Genomic DNA, 19,417 nt, shown 5'->3' with positions numbered 1-19,417 from the left:
CAGAAATGATTAAAAACTTATAAGAAACCCTTGAAATAAAAGTAAGTAAATTCTTACTACATTTCCTGCTGTTTTCAATCAATGACATTACCCGTGGAAAGCAGGGAAATGACCAGAAAACTGCTAATATTTACAACTCCGGCCACTTTAGCGAGCGTTTTGACTTGAATTTGCTTTCAAATATTAGAAATTCATGTTTATACAGCTCACAATTAGTGTAGAAAGACTTTAAGTGAGGAATATACTGCTAATGTTTACAATTGAGGCCGAATTTCTCTAGCGTCTTTTTGATGAATCAGTTAATATCCTGCCGGTTCCATTACATACTTGTAAGAAAACTGTCTAATTGTGGTAAAACTCCTAAAATACGCAATTAGAGTTTCCAGAAATGATTAAAAACTTATAAGAAACCCTTGCAATAAAAGTTAGTAGATTCTTACTACATTTCCTGCTGTTTTCAATCAATGACATTACCCGTGAAAAGCAGTGAAATGACCAGAAAACTGGTAATATTTACAACTCTGGCCACTTTAGCGAGCGTTTTCACTTGAATTTGCTTTTACATATTAGGAATTCATGTTTATACAGCTCACAATTAGTGTAGAAAGACTGTAAGTGAGGACTATACTGCTAATGTTTACAACTGAGGCCGAATTTCTCTAGCGTCTTTTTGGTGAATCAGTTAATATCCTGTCGGTTCTATTACATACTTGTAAGAAAACTGTCTAATTGTGGTAAAACTCTTAAAATACTCAATTAGAGTTTCCAGAAATGATTAAAAACTTATAAGAAACCTTTGAAATAAAAGTTAGTTGATTCTTTCTACATTTCCTGCCTTTTTCAATCAATGACATTACCGGTGGAATACAGGGAAATGACCTGAAAACTGATAGTATTTACAAATCCGGCCACTTTAGCTAGCGTTTTCACTTGAATTTGCTTTCAAATACTAGGAATTCATGTTTATACAGCTCAAATTTAGTGTAGAAAGACTAAGTGAGGACTATACTGCTTATGTTTACAACTGAGGCCGAATTTCTCTAGCGTCTTTTTGGTGAATCAGTTACTATCCTGCCGGTTCCATTACATACTTGTTAGAAAACTGTTTAATTGTCGTAAAACTCTTAAAATACGCAATTAGAGTTTCCAGAAATGATTAAAAACTTATAAGAAACCCTTGAAATAAAAGTTTGTAGATTCTTACTACATTTCCTGCTGTTTTCAATCAATGTCATTACCCGTGAAAAGCAGTGATATGACCAGAAAACTGATAATATTTACAAATCCGGCCACTTCAGCGAGCGTTTTCACTTTAATTTGCTTTCAAATACTAGGAATTCATGTTTATACAGCTCAAATTTAGTGTAGAAAGACTGTAAGTGAGGACTATACTGCTAATGTTTACAATTGAGGCCGAATTTCTCTAGCGTCTTTTTGATGAATCAGTTAATATCCTGCCGGTTCCATTACATACTTGTAAGAAAACTGTCTAATTGTGGTAAAACTCTTAAAGTACGCAATTAGAGTTTCCAGAAATGATTAAAAACTTATAAGAAACCCTTGAAATAAAAGTTACTAGTCTTTCTACATTTCCTGCTGTTTTCAATGGTGGACATTACCCGTGAAAAGCAGGGAAATGACCTGAAAACTGCTAATATTTACAACTCCGGCCACTTTAGCGAGCGTTTTCACTCGAATTTGCTTTCAAATATTAGGAATTCAGGTTTATACAGCTCACAATTAGTGTAGAAAGACTGTAAGTGAGGACTATACTGCTAATGTTTACAACTGAGGCGGAATTTCTCTAGCGTCTTTTTGGTGAATCAGTTAGTGTCCTGCCGGTTCTATTACATACTTGTAAGAAAACTGTCTAATTGTGGTAAAACTCTTAAAATACGCAATTAGAGTTTCCAGAAATGATTAAAAACTTATAAGAAACCCTTGAGATAAAAGTTAGTAGATTCTTACTACATTTCCTGCTGTTTTCAATCAATGTAATTACCCGTGAAAAGCAGTGAAATGACCAGAAAACTGCTAATATTTACAACTCCGGCCACTTTAGCGAGCGTTTTCACTTGAATTTGCTTTCAAATATTAGGAATTCATGTTTATACAGCTCACAATTAGTGTAGAAAGACTGTAAGTGAGGACTATACTGCTAATGTTTACAACTGAGGCCGAATTTCTCTAGCGTCTTTTTGGTGAATCAGTTAATATCCTGCCGGTTCTATTACATACTTGTAAGAAAACTGTCTAATTGTGGTGAAACTCTTAAAATACGCAATTAGAGTTTCCAGAAATGATTAAAAACTTATAAGAAACCCTTGAGATAAAAGTTAGTAGATTCTTACTACATTTCCTGCTGTTTTCAATCAATGACATTACCCGTGAAGAGCAGGGAAATGACCTGAAAACTGATAATATTTACAACTCCGGCCGCTTTAGAGAGCGTTTTCACTTGAATTTGCTTACAAATACTAGGAATTCATGTTTATACAGCTCAAATTTAGTGTAGAGAGACTGTAAGTGAGGACTATACTGCTAATGTTTACAACTGAGGCCGAATTTCTCTAGCGCCTTTTTGGTGAATCAGTTAATATCCTCATTGTTCCAGTACATACTTGTAAGAAAACTGTCTAATTGTGGTAAAACTCTTAAAATACGCAATTAGAGTTTCCAGAAATGATTAAAAACTTATAAGAAACCCTTGAGATAAAAGTTAGTAGATTCTTACTACATTTCCTGCTGTTTTCAATCAATGTCATTACCCGTGAAAAGCAGTGATATGACCAGAAAACTGATAATATTTACAAATCCGGCCACTTCAGCGAGCGTTTTCACTTTAATTTGCTTTCAAATACTAGGAATTCATGTTTATACAGCTCAAATTTAGTGTAGAAAGACTGTAAGTGAGGACTATACTGCTAATGTTTACAATTGAGGCCGAATTTCTCTAGCGTATTTTGATGAATCAGTTAATATCCTGCCGGTTCCATTACATACTTGTAAGAAAACTGTCTAATTGTGGTAAAACTCTTAAAGTACGCAATTAGAGTTTCCAGAAATGATTAAAAACTTATAAGAAACCCTTGAAATAAAAGTTACTAGTCTTTCTTCATTTCCTGCTGTTTTCAATGGTGGACATTACCCGTGAAAAGCAGGGAAATGACCTGAAAACTGATAGTATTTACAACTACGGCCGCTTTAGAGAGCGTTTTCACTTGAATTTGCTTACAAATACTAGGAATTCATGTTTATACAGCTCAAATTTAGTGTAGAGAGACTGTAAGTGAGGACTATACTGCTAATGTTTACAACTGAGGCCGAATTTCTCTAGCGTCTTTTTGGTGAATCAGTTAATATCCTCATTGTTCCAGTACATACTTGTAAGAAAACTGTCTAATTGTGGTAAAACTCTTAAAGTACGCAATTAGAGTTTCCGGAAATGATTAAAAACTTATAAGAAACCCTTGAAATAAAAGTTACTAGTCTTTCTACATTTCCTGCTGTTTTCAATGGTGGACATTACCCGTGAAAAGCAGGGAAATGACCTGAAAACTGCTAATATTTACAACTCCGGCCACTTTAGCGAGCGTTTTCACTCGAATTTGCTTTCAAATATTAGGAATTTAGGTTTATACAGCTCACAATTAGTGTAGAAAGACTGTAAGTGAGGACTATACTGCTAATGTTTACAACTGAGGCCGAATTTCTCGAGCGTCTTTTTGATGAATCAGTTAATATCCTGCCGGTTCCATTACATACTTGTAAGAAAACTGTTTAATTGTCATAAAACTCTTAAAGTACGCAATTAGAGTTTCCAGAAATGATTAAAAACTTATAAGAAACCCTTGAAATAAAAGTAAGTAAATTCTTACTACATTTCCTGCTGTTTTCAATCAATGACATTACCCGTGGAAAGCAGGGAAATGACCAGAAAACTGCTAATATTTACAACTCCGGCCACTTTAGCGAGCGTTTTGACTTGAATTTGCTTTCAAATATTAGAAATTCATGTTTATACAGCTCACAATTAGTGTAGAAAGACTTTAAGTGAGGAATATACTGCTAATGTTTACAATTGAGGCCGAATTCCTCTAGCGTCTTTTTGATGAATCAGTTAATATCCTGCCGGTTCCATTACATACTTGTAAGAAAACTGTCTAATTGTGGTAAAACTCTTAAAATACGCAATTAGAGTTTCCAGAAATGATTAAAAACTTATAAGAAACCCTTGCAATAAAAGTTAGTAGATTCTTACTACATTTCCTGCTGTTTTCAATCAATGACATTACCCGTGAAGAGCAGGGAAATGACCTGAAAACTGATAGTATTTACAACTCTGGCCGCTTTAGAGAGCGTTTTCACTTGAATTTGCTTACAAATACTAGGAATTCATGTTTATACAGCTCAAATTTAGTGTAGAGAGACTGTAAGTGAGGACTATACTGCTAATGTTTACAACTGAGGCCGAATTTCTCTAGCGTCTTTTTGGTGAATCAGTTAATATCCTCATTGTTCCAGTACATACTTGTAAGAAAACTGTCTAATTGTGGTGAAACTCTTAAAATACGCAATTAGAGTTTCCAGAAATGATTAAAAACTTATAAGAAACCCTTGAGATAAAAGTTCGTAGATTCTTACTACATTTCCTGCTGTTTTCAATCAATGTAATTACCCGTGAAAAGCAGTGAAATGACCAGAAAACTGCTAATATTTACAACTCCGGCCACTTTAGCGAGCGTTTTCACTTGAATTTGCTTTCAAATATTAGGAATTCATGTTTATATAGCTCACAATTAGTGTAGAAAGACTGTAAGTGAGGACTATACTGCTAATGTTTACAACTGAGGCCGAATTTCTCTAGCGTCTTTTTGGTGAATCAGTTAATATCCTGTCGGTTCTATTACATACTTGTAAGAAAACTGTCTAATTGTGGTAAAACTCTTAAAATACGCAATTAGAGTTTCCAGAAATGATTAAAAACTTATAAGAAACCTTTGAAATAAAAGTTAGTTGATTCTTTCTACATTTCCTGCCTTTTTCAATCAATGACATTACCCGTGGAATGCAGGGAAATGACCAGAAAACTGATAATATTTACAAATCAGGCCACTTTAGCTAGCGTTTTCACTTGAATTTGCTTTCAAATACTAGGAATTCATGTTTATACAGTTCAAATTTAGTGTAGAAAGACTGTAAGTGAGGACTATACTGCTTATGTTTACAACTGAGGCCGAATTTCTCTAGCGTCTTTTTGGTGAATCAGTTAATATCCTCATTGTTCCAGTACATACTTGTAAGAAAACTGTCTAATTGTGGTAAAACTCTTAAAGTACGCAATTAGAGTTTCCGGAAATGATTAAAAACTTATAAGAAACCCTTGAAATAAAAGTTACTAGTCTTTCTACATTTCCTGCTGTTTTCAATGGTGGACATTACCCGTGAAAAGCAGGGAAATGACCTGAAAACTGCTAATATTTACAACTCCGGCCACTTTAGCGAGCGTTTTCACTCGAATTTGCTTTCAAATATTAGGAATTTAGGTTTATACAGCTCACAATTAGTGTAGAAAGACTGTAAGTGAGGACTATACTGCTAATGTTTACAACTGAGGCCGAATTTCTCGAGCGTCTTTTTGATGAATCAGTTAATATCCTGCCGGTTCCATTACATACTTGTAAGAAAACTGTTTAATTGTCATAAAACTCTTAAAGTACGCAATTAGAGTTTCCAGAAATGATTAAAAACTTATAAGAAACCCTTGAAATAAAAGTAAGTAAATTCTTACTACATTTCCTGCCCTTTTCAATCAATGACATTACCCGTGGAAAGCAGGGAAATGACCAGAAAACTGCTAATATTTACAACTCCGGCCACTTTAGCGAGTGTTTTGACTTGAATTTGCTTTCAAATATTAGAAATTCATGTTTATACAGCTCACAATTAGTGTAGAAAGACTTTAAGTGAGGAATATACTGCTAATGTTTACAATTGAGGCCGAATTTCTCTAGCGTCTTTTTGATGAATCAGTTAATATCCTGCCGGTTCCATTACATACTTGTAAGAAAACTGTCTAATTGTGGTAAAACTCCTAAAATACGCAATTAGAGTTTCCAGAAATGATTAAAAACTTATAAGAAACCCTTGCAATAAAAGTTAGTAGATTCTTACTACATTTCCTGCTGTTTTCAATCAATGACATTACCCGTGAAGAGCAGGGAAATGACCTGAAAACTGATAGTATTTACAACTCCGGCCGCTTTAGAGAGCGTTTTCACTTGAATTTGCTTACAAATACTAGGAATTCATGTTTATACAGCTCAAATTTAGTGTAGAGAGACTGTAAGTGAGGACTATACTGCTAATGTTTACAACTGAGGCCGAATTTCTCTAGCGTCTTTTTGGTGAATCAGTTAATATCCTCATTGTTCCAGTACATACTTGTAAGAAAACTGTCTAATTGTGGTGAAACTCTTAAAATACGCAATTAGAGTTTCCAGAAATGATTAAAAACTTATAAGAAACCCTTGAGATAAAAGTTAGTAGATTCTTACTACATTTCCTGCTGTTTTCAATCAATGTCATTACCCGTGAAAAGCAGTGATATGACCAGAAAACTGATAATATTTACAAATCCGGCCACTTCAGCGAGCGTTTTCACTTTAATTTGCTTTCAAATACTAGGAATTCATGTTTATACAGCTCAAATTTAGTGTAGAAAGACTGTAAGTGAGGACTATACTGCTAATGTTTACAATTGAGGCCGAATTTCTCTAGCGTCTTTTTGATGAATCAGTTAATATCCTGCCGGTTCCATTACATACTTGTAAGAAAACTGTCTAATTGTGGTAAAACTCTTAAAGTACGCAATTAGAGTTTCCAGAAATGATTAAAAACTTATAAGAAACCCTTGAAATAAAAGTTACTAGTCTTTCTACATTTCCTGCTGTTTTCAATGGTGGACATTACCCGTGAAAAGCAGGGAAATGACCTGAAAACTGCTAATAATTACAACTCCGGCCACTTTAGCGAGCGTTTTCACTCGAATTTGCTTTCAAATATTAGGAATTCAGGTTTATACTGCTCACAATTAGTGTAGAAAGACTGTAAGTGAGGACTATACTGCTAATGTTTACAACTGAGGCGGAATTTCTCTAGCGTCTTTTTGGTGAATCAGTTAGTGTCCTGCCGGTTCTATTACATACTTGTAAGAAAACTGTCTAATTGTGGTAAAACTCTTAAAATACGCAATTAGAGTTTCCAGAAATGATTAAAAACTTATAAGAAACCCTTGAAATAAAAGTTAGTAGATTCTTACTACATTTCCTGCTGTTTTCAATCAATGTCATTACCCGTGAAAAGCAGTGAAATGACCAGAAAACTGGTATTATTTACAACTCCGGCCACTTTAGCGAGCGTTTTCACTTGAATTTGCTTTTACATATTAGGAATTCATGTTTATACAGCTCACAATTAGTGTAGAAAGACTGTAAGTGAGGACTATACTGCTAATGTTTACAACTGAGGCCGAATTTCTCTAGCGTCTTTTTGGTGAATCAGTTAATATCCTGCCGGTTCTATTACATACTTGTAAGAAAACTGTCTAATTGTGGTAACACTCTTAAAATACGCAATTAGAGTTTCCAGAAATGATTAAAAACTTATAAGAAACCCTTGAGATAAAAGTTAGTAGATTCTTACTACATTTCCTGCTGTTTTCAATCAATGACATTACCCGTGAAGAGCAGGGAAATGACCTGAAAACTGATAATATTTACAACTCCGGCCGCTTTAGAGAGCGTTTTCACTTGAATTTGCTTACAAATACTAGGAATTCATGTTTATACAGCTCAAATTTAGTGTAGAGAGACTGTAAGTGAGGACTATACTGCTAATGTTTACAACTGAGGCCGAATTTCTCTAGCGCCTTTTTGGTGAATCAGTTAATATCCTCATTGTTCCAGTACATACTTGTAAGAAAACTGTCTAATTGTGGTGAAACTCTTAAAATACGCAATTAGAGTTTCCAGAAATGATTAAAAACTTATAAGAAACCCTTGAGATAAAAGTTAGTAGATTCTTACTACATTTCCTGCTGTTTTCAATCAATGTCATTACCCGTGAAAAGCAGTGAAATGACCAGAAAACTGCTAATATTTACAACTCCGGACACTTTAGCGAGCGTTTTCACTTGAATTTGCTTTCAAATATTAGGAATTCATGTTTATACAGCTCACAATTAGTGTAGAAAGACTGTAAGTGAGGACTATACTGCTAATGTTTACAACTGAGGCCGAATTTCTCTAGCGTCTTTTTGGTGAATCAGTTAATATCCTGTCGGTTCTATTACATACTTGTAAGAAAACTGTCTAATTGTGGTAAAACTGTTAAAATACGCAATTAGAGTTTCCAGAAATGATTAAAAACTTATAAGAAACCTTTGAAATAAAATTTAGTTGATTCTTTCTACATTTCCTGCCTTTTTCAATCAATGACATTACCCGTGGAATGCAGGGAAATGACCAGAAAACTGATAATATTTACAAATCCGGCCACTTTAGCTAGCGTTTTCACTTTAATTTGCTTTCAAACACTAGGAATTCATGTTTATACAGCTCAAATTTAGTGTAGAAAGACTGTAAGTGAGGACTATACTGCTTATGTTTACAACTGAGGCCGAATTTCTCTAGCGTCTTTTTGGTGAATCAGTTAATATCCTCATTGTTCCAGTACATACTTGTAAGAAAACTGTCTAATTGTGGTAAAACTCTTAAAATACGCAATTAGAGTTTCCAGAAATGATTAAAAACTTATAAGAAACCCTTGAGATAAAAGTTAGTAGATTCTTACTACATTTCCTGCTGTTTTCAATCAATGTCATTACCCGTGAAAAGCAGTGAAATGACCAGAAAACTGCTAATATTTACAACTCCGGACACTTTAGCGAGCGTTTTCACTTGAATTTGCTTTCAAATATTAGGAATTCATGTTTATACAGCTCACAATTAGTGTAGAAAGACTGTAAGTGAGGACTATACTGCTAATGTTTACAACTGAGGCCGAATTTCTCTAGCGTCTTTTTGGTGAATCAGTTAATATCCTGTCGGTTCTATTACATACTTGTAAGAAAACTGTCTAATTGTGGTAAAACTGTTAAAATACGCAATTAGAGTTTCCAGAAATGATTAAAAACTTATAAGAAACCTTTGAAATAAAAGTTAGTTGATTCTTTCTACATTTCCTGCCTTTTTCAATCAATGACATTACCCGTGGAATGCAGGGAAATGACCAGAAAACTGATAATATTTACAAATCCGGCCACTTTAGCTAGCGTTTTCACTTTAATTTGCTTTCAAATACTAGGAATTCATGTTTATACAGCTCAAATTTAGTGTAGAAAGACTGTAAGTGAGGACTATACTGCTTATGTTTACAACTGAGGCCGAATTTCTCTAGCGTCTTTTTGGTGAATCAGTTAATATCCTCATTGTTCCAGTACATACTTGTAAGAAAACTGTCTAATTGTGGTAAAACTCTTAAAATACGCAATTAGAGTTTCCAGAAATGATTAAAAACTTATAAGAAACCCTTGAGATAAAAGTTAGTAGATTCTTACTACATTTCCTGCTGTTTTCAATCAATGTCATTACCCGTGAAAAGCAGTGATATGACCAGAAAACTGATAATATTTACAAATCCGGCCACTTCAGCGAGCGTTTTCACTTTAATTTGCTTTCAAATACTAGGAATTCATGTTTATACAGCTCAAATTTAGTGTAGAAAGACTGTAAGTGAGGACTATACTGCTAATGTTTACAATTGAGGCCGAATTTCTCTAGCGTCTTTTTGATGAATCAGTTAATATCCTGCCGGTTCCATTACATACTTGTAAGAAAACTGTCTAATTGTGGTAAAACTCTTAAAGTACGCAATTAGAGTTTCCGGAAATGATTAAAAACTTATAAGAAACCCTTGAAATAAAAGTTACTAGTCTTTCTACATTTCCTGCTGTTTTCAATGGTGGACATTACCCGTGAAAAGCAGGGAAATGACCTGAAAACTGCTAATATTTACAACTCCGGCCACTTTAGCGAGCGTTTTCACTCGAATTTGCTTTCAAATATTAGGAATTTAGGTTTATACAGCTCACAATTAGTGTAGAAAGACTGTTAAGTGAGGACTATACTGCTAATGTTTACAACTGAGGCCGAATTTCTCGAGCGTCTTTTTGATGAATCAGTTAATATCCTGCCGGTTCCATTACATACTTGTAAGAAAACTGTTTAATTGTCATAAAACTCTTAAAGTACGCAATTAGAGTTTCCAGAAATGATTAAAAACTTATAAGAAACCCTTGAAATAAAAGTAAGTAAATTCTTACTACATTTCCTGCCCTTTTCAATCAATGACATTACCCGTGGAAAGCAGGGAAATGACCAGAAAACTGCTAATATTTACAACTCCGGCCACTTTAGCGAGCGTTTTGACTTGAATTTGCTTTCAAATATTAGAAATTCATGTTTATACAGCTCACAATTAGTGTAGAAAGACTTTAAGTGAGGAATATACTGCTAATGTTTACAATTGAGGCCGAATTTCTCTAGCGTCTTTTTGATGAATCAGTTAATATCCTGCCGGTTCCATTACATACTTGTAAGAAAACTGTCTAATTGTGGTAAAACTCTTAAAATACGCAATTAGAGTTTCCAGAAATGATTAAAAACTTATAAGAAACCCTTGCAATAAAAGTTAGTAGATTCTTACTACATTTCCTGCTGTTTTCAATCAATGACATTACCCGTGAAGAGCAGGGAAATGACCTGAATACTGATAGTATTTACAACTACGGCCGCTTTAGAGAGCGTTTTCACTTGAATTTGCTTTCAAATATTAGGAATTCATGTTTATACAGCTCACAATTAGTGTAGAAAGACTGTAAGTGAGGACTATACTGCTAATGTTTACAACTGAGGCCGAATTTCTCTAGCGTCTTTTTGGTGAATCAGTTAATATCCTCACTGTTCCAGTACATACTTGTTAGAAAACTGTCTAATTGTGGTGAAACTCTTAAAATACGCAATTAGAGTTTCCAGAAATGATTAAAAACTTATAAGAAACCCTTGAGATAAAAGTTAGTAGATTCTTACTACATTTCCTGCTGTTTTCAATCAATGTCATTACCCGTGAAAAGCAGTGATATGACCAGAAAACTGATAATATTTACAAATCCGGCCACTTCAGCGAGCGTTTTCACTTTAATTTGCTTTCAAATACTAGGAATTCATGTTTATACAGCTCAAATTTAGTGTAGAAAGACTGTAAGTGAGGACTATACTGCTAATGTTTACAATTGAGGCCGAATTTCTCTAGCGTCTTTTTGATGAATCAGTTAATATCCTGCCGGTTCCATTACATACTTGTAAGAAAACTGTCTAATTGTGGTAAAACTCTTAAAGTACGCAATTAGAGTTTCCGGAAATGATTAAAAACTTATAAGAAACCCTTGAAATAAAAGTTACTAGTCTTTCTACATTTCTTGCTGTTTTCAATGGTGGACATTACCCGTGAAAAGCAGGGAAATGACCTGAAAACTGCTAATATTTACAACTCCGGCCACTTTAGCGAGCGTTTTCACTCGAATTTGCTTTCAAATATTAGGAATTTAGGTTTATACAGCTCACAATTAGTGTAGAAAGACTGTAAGTGAGGACTATACTGCTAATGTTTACAACTGAGGCCGAATTTCTCGAGCGTCTTTTTGATGAATCAGTTAATATCCTGCCGGTTCCATTACATACTTGTAAGAAAACTGTTTAATTGTCATAAAACTCTGAAAGTACGCAATTAGAGTTTCCAGAAATGATTAAAAACTTATAAGAAACCCTTGAAATAAAAGTAAGTAAATTCTTACTACATTTCCTGCCCTTTTCAATCAATGACATTACCCGTGGAAAGCAGGGAAATGACCAGAAAACTGCTAATATTTACAACTCTGGCCACTTTAGCGAGCGTTTTGACTTGAATTTGCTTTCAAATATTAGAAATTCATGTTTATACAGCTCACAATTAGTGTAGAAAGACTTTAAGTGAGGAATATACTGCTAATGTTTACAATTGAGGCCGAATTTCTCTAGCGTCTTTTTGATGAATCAGTTACTATCCTGCCGGTTCCATTACATACTTGTAAGAAAACTGTCTAATTGTGGTAAAACTCTTAAAATACGCAATTAGAGTTTCCAGAAATGATTAAAAACTTATAAGAAACCCTTGCAATAAAAGTTAGTAGATTCTTACTACATTTCCTGCTGTTTTCAATCAATGACATTACCCGTGAAGAGCAGGGAAATGACCTGAAAACTGATAGTATTTACAACTCTGGCCGCTTTAGAGAGCGTTTTCACTTGAATTTGCTTACAAATACTAGGAATTCATGTTTATACAGCTCAAATTTAGTGTAGAGAGACTGTCAGTGAGGACTATACTGCTTATGTTTACAACTGAGGCCGAATTTCTCTAGCGTCTTTTTGGTGAATCAGTTAATATCCTCATTGTTCCAGTACATACTTGTAAGAAAACTGTCTAATTGTGGTGAAACTCTTAAAATACGCAATTAGAGTTTCCAGAAATGATTAAAAACTTATAAGAAACCCTTGAGATAAAAGTTAGTAGATTCTTACTACATTTCCTGCTGTTTTCAATCAATGTCATTACCCGTGAAAAGCAGTGAAATGACCAGAAAACTGCTAATATTTACAACTCCGGACACTTTAGCGAGCGTTTTCACTTGAATTTGCTTTCAAATATTAGGAATTCATGTTTATACAGCTCACAATTAGTGTAGAAAGACTGTAAGTGAGGACTATACTGCTAATGTTTACAACTGAGGCCGAATTTCTCTAGCGTCTTTTTGGTGAATCAGTTAATATCCTGTCGGTTCTATTACATACTTGTAAGAAAACTGTCTAATTGTGGTAAAACTCTTAAAATACGCAATTAGAGTTTCCAGAAATGATTAAAAACTTATAAGAAACCCTTGAGATAAAAGTTACTAGAGTCTTTCTACATTTCCTGCTGTTTTCAATCAATGTCATTACCCGTGAAAAGCAGTGATATGACCAGAAAACTGATAATATTTACAAATCCGGCCACTTCAGCGAGCGTTTTCACTTTAATTTGCTTTCAAATACTAGGAATTCATGTTTATACAGCTCACAATTAGTGTAGAAAGACTGTAAGTGAGGACTATACTGCTTATGTTTACAACTGAGGCCGAATTTCTCTAGCGTCTTTTTGGTGAATCAGTTAATATCCTCATTGTTCCAGTACATACTTGTAAGAAAACTGTCTAATTGTGGTAAAACTGTTAAAATACGCAATTAGAGTTTCCAGAAATGATTAAAAACTTATAAGAAACCCTTGAGATAAAAGTTAGTAGATTCTTACTACATTTCCTGCTGTTTTCAATCAATGTCATTACCCGTGAAAAGCAGTGATATGACCAGAAAACTGATAATATTTACAAATCCGGCCACTTCAGCGAGCGTTTTCACTTTAATTTGCTTTCAAATACTAGGAATTCATGTTTATACAGCTCAAATTTAGTGTAGAAAGACTGTAAGTGAGGACTATACTGCTAATGTTTACAATTGAGGCCGAATTTCTCTAGCGTCTTTTTGATGAATCAGTTAATATCCTGCCGGTTCCATTACATACTTGTAAGAGAACTGTCTAATTGTGGTAAAACTCTTAAAGTACGCAATTAGAGTTTCCGGAAATGATTAAAAACTTATAAGAAACCCTTGAAATAAAAGTTACTAGTCTTTCTACATTTCCTGCTGTTTTCAATGGTGGACATTACCCGTGAAAAGCAGGGAAATGACCTGAAAACTGCTAATATTTACAACTCCGGCCACTTTAGCGAGCGTTTTCACTCGAATTTGCTTTCAAATATTAGGAATTTAGGTTTATACAGCTCACAATTAGTGTAGAAAGACTGTAAGTGAGGACTATACTGCTAATGTTTACAACTGAGGCCGAATTTCTCGAGCGTCTTTTTGATGAATCAGTTAATATCCTGCCGGTTCCATTACATACTTGTAAGAAAACTGTTTAATTGTCATAAAACTCTTAAAGTACGCAATTAGAGTTTCCAGAAATGATTAAAAACTTATAAGAAACCCTTGAAATAAAAGTAAGTAAATTCTTACTACATTTCCTGCCCTTTTCAATCAATGACATTACCCGTGGAAAGCAGGGAAATGACCAGAAAACTGGTAATATTTACAACTCCGGCCACTTTAGCGAGCGTTTTGACTTGAATTTGCTTTCAAATATTAGAAATTCATGTTTATACAGCTCACAATTAGTGTAGAAAGACTTTTAGTGAGGAATATACTGCTAATGTTTACAATTGAGGCCGAATTTCTCTAGCGTCTTTTTGATGAATCAGTTAATATCCTGCCGGTTCCATTACATACTTGTAAGAAAACTGTCTAATTGTGGTAAAACTCTTAAAATACGCAATTAGAGTTTCCAGAAATGATTAAAAACTTATAAGAAACCCTTGCAATAAAAGTTATTAGATTCTTACTACATTTCCTGCTGTTTTCAATCAATGACATTACCCGTGAAGAGCAGGGAAATGACCTGAAAACTGATAGTATTTACAACTACGGCCGCTTTAGAGAGCGTTTTCACTTGAATTTGCTTACAAATACTAGGAATTCATGTTTATACAGCTCAAATTTAGTGTAGAGAGACTGTAAGTGAGGACTATACTGCTAATGTTTACAACTGAGGCCGAATTTCTCTAGCGTCTTTTTGGTGAATCAGTTAATATCCTCATTGTTCCAGTACATACTTGTAAGAAAACTGTCTAATTGTGGTGAAACTCTTAAAATACGCAATTAGAGTTTCCAGAAATGATTAAAAACTTATAAGAAACCCTTGAGATAAAAGTTAGTAGATTCTTACTACATTTCCTGCTGTTTTCAATCAATGTAATTACCCGTGAAAAGCAGTGAAATGACCAGAAAACTGCTAATATTTACAACTCCGGCCACTTTAGCGAGCGTTTTCACTGGAATTTGCTTTCAAATATTAGGAATTCATGTTTATACAGCTCACAATTAGTGTAGAAAGACTGTAAGTGAGGACTATACTGCTAATGTTTACAACTGAGGCCGAATTTCTCTAGCGTCTTTTTGATGAATCAGTTAATATCCTGCCGGTTCCATTACATACTTGTAAGAAAACTGTCTAATTGTGGTAAAACTCTTAAAATACGCAATTAGAGTTTCCAGAAATGATTAAAAACTTATAAGAAACCTTTGAAATAAAAGTTAGTTGATTCTTTCTACATTTCCTGCCTTTTTCAATCAATGACATTACCCGTGGAATGCAGGGAAATGACCAGAAAACTGATAATATTTACAAATCCGGCCACTTTAGCTAGCGTTTTCACTTTAATTTGCTTTCAAATACTAGGAATTCATGTTTATACAGCTCAAATTTAGTGTAGAAAGACTGTAAGTGAGGACTATACTGCTTATGTTTACAACTGAGGCCGAATTTCTCTAGCGTCTTTTTGGTGAATCAGTTAATATCCTCATTTTTCCAGTACATACTTGTAAGAAAACTGTCTAATTGTGGTAAAACTCTTAAAATACGCAATTAGAGTTTCCAGAAATGATTAAAAACTTATAAGAAACCCTTGAGATAAAAGTTAGTAGATTCTTACTACATTTCCTGCTGTTTTCAATCAATGTCATTACCCGTGAAAAGCAGTGATATGACCAGAAAACTGATAATATTTACAAATCCGGCCACTTCAGCGAGCGTTTTCACTTTAATTTGCTTTCAAATACTAGGAATTCATGTTTATACAGCTCAAATTTAGTGTAGAAAGACTGTAAGTGAGGACTATACTGCTAATGTTTACAATTGAGGCCGAATTTCTCTAGCGTCTTTTTGATGAATCAGTTAATATCCTGCCGGTTCCATTACATACTTGTAAGAAAACTGTCTAATTGTGGTAAAACTCTTAAAGTACGCAATTAGAGTTTCCGGAAATGATTAAAAACTTATAAGAAACCCTTGAAATAAAAGTTACTAGTCTTTCTACATTTCCTGCTGTTTTCAATGGTGGACATTACCCGTGAAAAGCAGGGAAATGACCTGAAAACTGCTAATATTTACAACTCCGGCCACTTTAGCGAGCGTTTTCACTCGAATTTGCTTTCAAATATTAGGAATTTAGGTTTATACAGCTCACAATTAGTGTAGAAAGACTGTAAGTGAGGACTATACTGCTAATGTTTACAACTGAGGCCGAATTTCTCAAGCGTCTTTTTGATGAATCAGTTAATATCCTGCCGGTTCCATTACATACTTGTAAGAAAACTGTCTAATTGTGGTAAAACTCTTAAAATACGCAATTAGAGTTTCCAGAAATGATTAAAAACTTATAAGAAACCCTTGCAATAAAAGTTAGTAGATTCTTACTACATTTCCTGCTGTTTTCAATCAATGACATTACCCGTGAAGAGCAGGGAAATGACCTGAAAACTGATAGTATTTACAACTCTGGCCGCTTTAGAGAGCGTTTTCACTTGAATTTGCTTACAAATACTAGGAATTCATGTTTATACAGCTCAAATTTAGTGTAGAGAGACTGTAAGTGAGGACTATACTGCTAATGTTTACAACTGAGGCCGAATTTCTCTAGCGTCTTTTTGGTGAATCAGTTAATATCCTCATTGTTCCAGTACATACTTGTAAGAAAACTGTCTAATTGTGGTGAAACTCTTAAAATACGCAATTAGAGTTTCCAGAAATGATTAAAAACTTATAAGAAACCCTTGAGATAAAAGTTAGTAGATTCTTACTACATTTCCTGCTGTTTTCAATCAATGTAATTACCCGTGAAAAGCAGTGAAATGACCAGAAAACTGCTAATATTTACAACTCCGGCCACTTTAGCGAGCGTTTTCACTTGAATTTGCTTTCAAATATTAGGAATTCATGTTTATACAGCTCACAATTAGTGTAGAAAGACTGTAAGTGAGGACTATACTGCTAATGTTTACAACTGAGGCCGAATTTCTCTAGCGTCTTTTTGGTGAATCAGTTAATATCCTGCCGGTTCCATTACATACTTGTTAGAAAACTGTTTAATTGTCGTAAAACTCTTAAAGTACGCAATTAGAGTTTCCAGAAATGATTAAAAACTTATAAGAAACCCTTGAAATAAAAGTTACTAGAGTCTTTCTACATTTCCTGCTGTTTTCAATGACGGACATTTCCCGTGAAAAGCAGGGAAATGACCAGAAAACTGCTAATATTTACAACTCCGGCCACTTTAGCGAGCGTTTTCACTCGAATTTGCTTTCAAATATTAGGAATTCATGTTTATACAGCTCACAATTAGTGTAGAAAGACTGTAAGTGAGGACTATACTGCTAATGTTTACAACTGAGGCCAAATTTCTCTAGCGTCTTTTTGGTGAATCAGTTAATATCCTGCCGGTTCTATTACATACTTGTAAGAAAACTGTCTAATTGTGGTAAAACTCTTAAAATACGCAATTAGAGTTTCCAGAAATGATTAAAAACTTATAAGAAACCCTTGAGATAAAAGTTAGTAGATTCTTACAACATTTCCTGCTGTTTTCAATCAATGTCATTACCCGTGAAAAGCAGTGATATGACCAGAAAACTGATAATATTTACAAATCCGGCCACTTCAGCGAGCGTTTTCACTTTAATTTGCTTTCAAATACTAGGAATTCATGTTTATACAGCTCAAATTTAGTGTAGAAAGACTGTAAGTGAGGACTATACTGCTAATGTTTACAATTGAGGCCGAATTTCTCTAGCGTCTTTTTGATGAATCAGTTAATATCCTGCCGGTTCCATTACATACTTTTAAGAAAACTGTCTAATTGTGTTAAAACTCTTAATGTACGCAATTAGAGTTTCCAGAAATGATTAAAAACTTATAAGAAACCCTTGAAATAAAAGTTACTAGTCTTTCTACATTTCCTGCTGTTTTCAATGACGGACATTTCCCGTGAAAAGCAGGGAAATGACCTGAAAACTGCTAATATTTACAACTCCGGCCACTTTAGCGAGCGTTTTGACTTGAATTTGCTTTCAAATATTAGAAATTCATGTTTATACAGCTCACAATTAGTGTAGAAAGACTTTAAGTGAGGAATATACTGCTAATGATTACAATTGAGGCCGAATTTCTCTAGCGTCTTTTTGATGAATCAGTTAATATCCTGCCGGTTCCATTACATACTTGTAAGAAAACTGTCTAATTGTGGTAAAACTCTTAAAATACGCAATTAGAGTTTCCAGAAATGATTAAAAACTTTTAAGAAAACTTTGAAATAAAAGTTAGTTGATTCTTTCTACATTTCCTGCCTTTTTCAATCAATGACATTACCCGTGGAATGCAGGGAAATGACCAGAAAACTGATAATATTTACAAATCCGGCCACTTTAGCTAGCGTTTTCACTTTAATTTGCTTTCAAATACTAGGAATTCATGTTTATACAGCTCAAATTTAGTGTAGAAAGACTGTAAGTGAGGACTATACTGCTTATGTTTACAACTGAGGCCGAATTTCTCTAGCGTCTTTTTGGTGAATCAGTTAATATCCTCATTGTTCCAGTACATACTTGTAAGAAAACTGTCTAATTGTGGTAAAACTCTTAAAATACGCAATTAGAGTTTCCAGAAATGATTAAAAACTTATAAGAAACCCTTGAGATAAAAGTTAGTAGATTCTTACTACATTTCCTGCTGTTTTCAATCAATGTCATTACCCGTGAAAAGCAGTGGTATGACCAGAAAACTGATAATATTTACAAATCCGGCCACTTCAGCGAGCGTTTTCACTTTAATTTGCTTTCAAATACTAGGAATTCATGTTTATACAGCTCAAATTTAGTGTAGAAAGACTGTAAGTGAGGACTATACTGCTAATGTTTACAATTGAGGCCGAATTTCTCTAGCGTCTTTTTGATGAATCAGTTAATATCCTGCCGGTTCCATTACATACTTGTAAGAAAACTGTCTAATTGTGGTAAAACTCTTAAAGTACGCAATTAGAGTTTCCGGAAATGATTAAAAACTTATAAGAAACCCTTGAAATAAAAGTTACTAGTCTTTCTACATTTCCTGCTGTTTTCAATGGTGGACATTACCCGTGAAAAGCAGGGAAATGACCTGAAAACTGCTAATATTTACAACTCCGGCCACTTTAGCGAGCGTTTTCACTCGAATTTGCTTTCAAATATTAGGAATTTAGGTTTATACAGCTCACAATTAGTGTAGAAAGACTGTAAGTGAGGACTATACTGCTAATGTTTACAACTGAGGCCGAATTTCTCGAGCGTCTTTTTGA

This window comes from Myotis nattereri (genome assembly GCF_964212035.1).
Source record: "Myotis nattereri genome assembly, chromosome: 8".
NCBI lineage: Eukaryota > Metazoa > Chordata > Mammalia > Chiroptera > Vespertilionidae > Myotis > Myotis nattereri.
The sequence above is the reverse complement of the archived record's forward strand: the minus strand, read 5'-3'. Positions refer to the sequence as shown.